This window comes from Siphateles boraxobius, unplaced genomic scaffold (genome assembly GCF_051911475.1).
Source record: "Siphateles boraxobius isolate OS27281-9 unplaced genomic scaffold, OSU_SipBor_1 12, whole genome shotgun sequence".
NCBI lineage: Eukaryota > Metazoa > Chordata > Actinopteri > Cypriniformes > Leuciscidae > Siphateles > Siphateles boraxobius.
In genome coordinates, this window is record NW_027508722.1 from 31779491 (window position 1) to 31786569 (window position 7079).

Here is a 7079-nt window from a genome sequence, read left to right on the forward strand (position 1 = left end):
ACAAACACCTGCTATATACACTTGCAGAAATATACATTTGACTATTGCACCATGAAGTCGCTGCATGACTAGAACTAATGGATGTCAATGAATATGTCCTTTACCAAAACCCCTGATGAGCACTAAAGCTTATTTGATAAAGGCATTAGGCAGACCTCAAGTACACATCCTACGCATGCCCAAACAACACCACACAAAGACAGTAATGAAGTGGACACCACCAGGAGGATGCAGGAGACAGCGAAGACCAAGGAAGACATGGAGACAGATGTTTCACGAACACCTGAAGAATGTCAGTGTCCCATGGGAAGATGTGGAGAACTAGTCCACGGATCGAATACATTGGAGGACACTTGTTGCCCAATGTGCCCAGCACAGGACTTGATGATGATGTTGTGAGTTTATCCATAACTGTGGGATATTTTTCTGTAAAGAGATTGGATAATTAAATGTTAGATGCATTTATGTAATAAGTTTACTGATATGTGGGCATGATTGTGGGTATGTCATTAATAGCAACGATTTACATGCAAATGGGACAGTTATCAGCAGTGTAACTGATCTGATCATGACAAAATAATCGAGTATCTGATGTCGTGTGACAAGTCAGATTAGCTTTTCCACTCTTGCAAACAGACAGAGGTAGGCGTTGAGGTGTGGAGAGACATCAAGTATCATTGAAACATCAACAGACAGGGTCCAATTTGTAATAATTTTAAATAATGCAATTAATATAAACTTTCTGACAGTGTGTGGGGCATCTGCAACTGATTTGCAAATATCGCGATAAATATGTACAGGAATTGAGGCAGTAGCCAATGACAGCACTAGGAGTAAAAGCTGCAGGATTATGTACAAGTATACAAATATGTATGTGCATCGTATGAATTTGAGAACTTATTAAATCTTGTGAATTATTAAGACTTAGAGACTATGTTTGTACTGATCGGGCTATGGGTTTTGTAAGAAAAGGTTTAAGAAACAACAAATGATTGATAAAATGTTTGATTACAGGTTAAAACCAACACATACATACCATTGTGAATATTTGCCTTTGTAGCTTTTCGTCTCCCGTTTACTTCTCCTCAAACAATAATGAGCTGACTGAGTCCGAAAGGCCCTTTTGGTCTTTTCAGCTGAAAAAAGAGAAAATAAAATATCATTATGTATAATATATAGGATTATTTAAAGGAAAAATTACAGATTTACCTTACAATTTTTGGATTTTAAATTATTAGGCATTAAAAGCAAGGTAAGTACTATGCATTTACAACAAATATTACTATAAAACTACCAATACTGAGGTAAAAGCATGGTAAGTTTTGTGGTTACTGTGCATTTACAACAAATGACACATTAAAACTGCTAATACTGTGATGAAAGCATGGTAAGTGTTGTGGTTACTATGCATTTACAACAAATATTACTTTAAAACTACCAATACTGAGGTAAAAGCATGGTAAGTTTTGTGGTTACTGTGCATTTACAACAAATGACACATTAAAACTGCAAATACTGTGGTAAAAGCATGGTAAGTCTTGTGGTTACTATGCATTTACAACAAATATTACTATAAAACTACCAATACTGAGGTAAAAACATGGTAAGTTTTGTGGTTACTGTGCATTTACAACAAATGACACATTAAAACTGCAAATACTGTGATTAAAGCAAGGTAAGTGTTGTGCTTACCATGCATTTACAACAAATATTGTTTTAAAACTACCAATATTGAGGTAAAAGCATGGTAAGTTTTGTGGTTACTGTGCATTTACAACAAATGACACATTAAAACTGCAAATACTGTGATAAAAGCATGGTAAGTGTTGTGGTTACTGTGCATTTACAACAAATATTACTTTAAAACTACCAATACTGTGGTAAAAGCATGGTAAGTTTTGTGGTTACTGTGCATTTACAACAAATTAAAACTGCAAATACTGTGGTAAAAGCATGGTAACTGTTGTGGTTACTATGCATTTACAACAAATATTACTTTAAAACTACCAATACTGTGGTAAAAGCATGGTAAGTTTTGTGGTTACTGTGCATTTACAACAAATGACACATTAAAACTGCAAATACTGTGGCAAAAGCATGGTAAGTTTTGTGGTTACTGTGCATTTACAACATATGACACATTAAAACTGCAAATACTGTGGTAAAAGCATGGTAAGTGTTGTGCTTACTGCGCTTCCACTACAAATACCACTTTGGAACTAATTACTACTTTGAACCTGATATGAATATATATTTCATATATGATTAACTGATTGAAGGTCTAGGCCTAAGTTATAGCACGTCACGTGACAGACAGTGTTTAATCACGTTAGTTTAGTAATGTGTTTTGAATTAGAAACCAATGAAACGCAAAGCCTCCGTGGAGATGGCAGATATAATGCAGTGACTGAACATGAGAGAGGTAATCTGATTAATATCGACAAACAGAAAAGACATTATAGCAAACATTATTTGGACAGAGTATTTACGACTACTTACCAACATCTGGCACACGTGACCTGATGCCAAACATCGCGATGTGTTCGGAATGAGACTTCTTCGATGCTATTTCCTACTGATACAATTCGCGTCTGTTATTGCCGCCACAGGTTTCCCATTGAAAGCAATGGAGCTCCTAATGCGCCACAGAGTGACGCCAAGGGGCGCCTTCGGCGTCTGCTATGTGACGCCTCGGGCGCTTGACCATGCTTCAGTTTTTGACGCCTTGGGAGTGAGAATGGGTTGGTAATATGCACTTTTTTGCATTGCAATGCATTCAAGAACTAATGCTAATGGAATAAAACTTCCATTGTAACAGCCTGCCGTTGCATTGCACAAGCGTTTTGCATGGAACAATAACATTTTAAAAGTAATATGCAATGCATTCAAGAACTAATGCGTTTCATTCCTTTGCAACAGCGTGCCATTGCATTGCACAAGCGTTTTGCATGGAAGAATAACATTTGAAAAGTAATATGCACTTTGTTGCATTGCAATACGTTTAAGAACTAATGCGTCTCATTCCATTGCAAAAGCGTGCCGTTGCATAGCACAAGCGTTTTGCATTGAAGAATAACATTTTAAAAGTAATATGCACTTTGTTGCAATGATGATGTCCTCAAAAAGTCAAGTCAACCAGACAGCAGTCCAAATGGGACCTTTTGAACTTTTTTCTGCTCAGAGGATCCCCAGAAGGTCTAAAAGCTACATGATTTCCTCATAGACTCTTTCCGATGTTAAAAAGTCGTCAAGTCCGCCAGACAGTAGTCCATGTGGGACCTTTTTAACTTTTTTTCTGGTCAGATGGTCCCCAGAAGGTCTAAAAGCTACATGATGTCCTCATAGACTCTTTCTGATGTTAAAAAGTCAAGTCAAGTCCGCCAGACAGTTTTGTCTGACAAACAAACATGCTGACAAACAATATGTTTGGCCCCACATGGGACCGTTTGAACTTTTTTTCTGCTCAGAGTCCACAGAAGGTCTAAAAGCTATTTAAGTCCTCCAGACAGCAGTTCTTTATCATCGGACCTTTTGAACTTTTTTTTTCTCATCAAAGGGTCCCCAAAAGGCTTAAAAGCTATATCTATACATATATGCTTATACTGTAGACTCTTCCTGATGTTAAAAAGAAAGTCAAGTCCTCCAGACAGCAGTTCCTTATCCTCAGACCTTTTGAACTTTTTTTTATTTTTATTTTTTATCAAAGGGTCCCCAAAAGGCTTAAAAGCTAAATATATACATATATCCTTATAGACTCTTTCAGATGTTAAAAAGTCAAGTCAAGTCCGCCAGACAGCAGTCCATATGGGACCTTTTGAACTTTTTTCTGCTCAGAGTCCCCAGAAGGTCTAAAAGCTACATGATGTCCTTGTAGACTCTTTCTGATGTTAAAAAGTCAATTCAAGTCCGCAAGACAGCAGTCCATATGGGACCTTTTGAACTTTTTTTCTGCTCAGAGTCTGCTTCTGCTCAGAGTTTCTGGTTCCCACAAATGTGTGGGAATATACGTATACTGTAATTTCTGAATGTACAGTACGGAGAAGAATCAGATTTCATTATTGGGTGTTTGACAGGAAGATATTGACAGACATTTCACACTGAATGTTCAATGTTCAAGAATTGTTGTTCAAGAATTGTTGTTCAAGAATTGTTGTTCATTAGACCCAGAAGGTCTAAAATCTACATGATGTCCTCATAGACTTTTTCAGATGTTAAATGGTCAAGTCAAGTCCGCCAGACAGCAGTCCATATCGGACCTTTTGAACTTTTTTTCTGCTCAGAGGGTCCCCAGAAGGTCTAAAAGTACACGATGTCCTCATAGACTTTTTCTGATGTTAAAAAGTCAAGTCAAGTCAACCAGACAGCAGTCCATATGGGACCTTTTGAACTTTTTTTCTGGTCAGAGGGTCCCAAGAAGGTCTAAAAGCTACATGATGTCCTCATATACTCTTTCTGATGTTAAACAGTCAAGTCAAGTCCGCCAGACAGTAGTCCATGTGGGACCTTTTGAACTTTTTAACATAGAAAGTCGTCAAGTCCACCAGACAGTTCCTTATCATCGGACCTTTTGAACTTTTTTTTTTCTCGCCAAAGGGTCCCCAAAAGGTTTAGAAGCTACATATATACAATATTCTTATAGACTGCGGAAAAAAAAAAAGATTATCTAAGTCATAATAATGAGAAAGTTTCTCATAATTATGACTTAGTATCTCATTATATTGAGAAAGTTTCTCATAATTATGACTTAGTATCTCATTATATTGAGAAATTTTCTTATAATAATGAGATAATAAGTCATAATTATGAGAAACATATATAATAATGACTTAAGTATCTCATAATAATGAGAAATTTTCTCATAATAATGACATAACATCTCATAATAATGAGTAACTTTCTCGAAATAATGACTTAGCATCTCGTTATAATGAGAAACTTTCTCCTAATAATGACTTAACATCTCATAATAATGAGAAACTTTCTCGTAATATTGAGAAACTTTCACGTAATAATGACTTATTTTCTCGCACTTCTACGCATGCGCAAAGCAGTGGAGCAGCCACGCTAGCGACAACCGCTGGTCAAAGCCGTGTAAATGCATCACAGCAAACATGGCACGCTCTGCAAACCAGGGCCCGTATTCCTAAAGAATCTAAATGCAAAGAGTAGCTCCTAGTGACAAAATTCTAAGAAAATTCTTAGAAATGTGGCCGTTTACTCCTAAAATGAAAGAAAACATCCTAGTAAAGAAAAAAGTAATTCAGAGAGTATCTTAAGAGGTCTTAAGGGCAAAATTGTTAGGAGCACGGACTTTTAAGAGGCTTAAGAGTTTATTTAGCAGAGGAGAAAATGGCAGAAAGACGAAGAGAGAGAAGAAATGTGTTGCAGACGATGGATGACAGAGTTGTTTAGACGCTATAGATTAGATCGTGCAGGGATCATGTTTGTGACTGATCTTATTAGAGATGCGCTAACATCACCGACACAGCGCAGGAATGCCATAACGCAAGAAATGAAAGTAATCACTACATTACGATATTTGACAACTGGGAAAATGCAACAATGCAGCAGTGATGATTTGGGTCTGTCACAACCTTCTGTAAGCAAAGTGATCACACACACAATTACAGCACTTTCAGAACCTCTTATTGTGTCGCAGTTCGTTTCGTTTCCACTGGACATTCCCACCTTGCAGGCTCAAAAAACTGCATTTGTCAATATAGCAGGCTTCCCTGGTGTTGTCGGAGTAATAGATGGAACCCACATCCGAATTATCGCACCGTCGGAAGAAGAGAACGTTTATGTTAATAGAAAGAGGTACAACAGTATAAACGTTCAAGTTGTTTTCAGTGCAGATTATAAGCTTTTAGACATTGTTGCAAAATGGCCCGGCGCAACACATGATGCCAGGATACTGGCAGAGAGTGGGCTGAGACATCTGTTTGAAGGACGTCGTATTGCAGCAAATTGCCACTTGTTAGGGGACAGTGGTTATCCTTGTAAACCATGGCTCCTCACACCTTACCGCCGTCCTGAGCAGGGGTCACAGCTAAATTACAACAGCTAACAGTGACAACATACAATTAATGTGTGTGGACTTCAAATTTAAACAACAACAAATGTGTTGCAGTAGCTTAGTATTTGTTGGCTACACTACTTCCCATAAATAACCTACCATTATATTTTGAAAATATCAACTGAATTCTGTTCATTTTCATTAACTCACAGAGCTCACAAGAAAACACGAGCCGTAGTTGAGTGGGGTATTGGTCAACTAAAGAGGCGCTTTCACATTTTACATGGAGAGGTGCGACTGGCACCAGGAAAGGTCTGCAAAGTGATAACAGCCTGTGCAGTGCTTCATAACATCTGTAAAGCTAGACAAATTGCAGACCCTCCCACGGACAACTGGGCTGATGAAGATGATGAAGAATACCCTCCACAAGGGAGAGATCTGTCCCAAAGTGGGAATCAGAGAGCAGTTTACTAATTTGCATTTCATGTAAGTAACAGTGAATGTAATATAAAAATCGTGAATAAACTGCACCTTAGCCAACATTTTCATTAGAAAGATATTATGAAGACACAAAAAATATTTTTTGTTATAGGTTTTATTTTTGAGTAGCTTAATTTTTAGTTTGTAGTACTCCTCCTGTAGATGGAGTACTATTTTCTGCTGCTTTAGGACATCCATCTCCATCTCCACTTTTTTCTCTATTAGGGATGGTGTTTGAGCAGCTGCAGGTGCAGCAGAAGGCAGGGAATGAGACGCTTCGGGCTGAGGGTCGTACATCTGCGATGTCGACGGTCCCCATTCCTCTGCTGAAGGCTCAGTGCTACTGAGAGCAGAAAACATATAATCTCTGTTATTTTAAATCAATTTAGGCCAATTTTTTTTCAGTTCAAAGAATGCCATATATAAATATGTGAAATGGCCTTGGCTATGTTAAATAAAAATGAGTATTTATATTGTGTTACTTGGTTTATTAAAATTACAATTTTTGTAGTTATTGAGCTGTCTATGCCCTCCTTCAAACCGGTAATACTGGTTTCAGAGTGATCAAAGATGTTGAACACGG

The 7079-nt window shown here is 37.5% G+C and overlaps 1 long non-coding RNA gene across 1 annotated transcript; it reads right to left on the minus strand.

Annotated features, from left to right (window-relative positions):
- Positions 1-243: 243 nt before the first annotated feature.
- On the minus strand, positions 244-2741 carry LOC143714205 (uncharacterized). The gene is made up of 3 exons (XR_013195426.1): positions 2500-2741; positions 1037-1136; positions 244-426 (listed from the first exon to the last, which is right to left on the minus strand). It is a non-coding gene; the product is annotated as an uncharacterized LOC143714205 (long non-coding RNA).
- Between the last annotated feature and the right edge of the window lie 4338 nt (positions 2742-7079).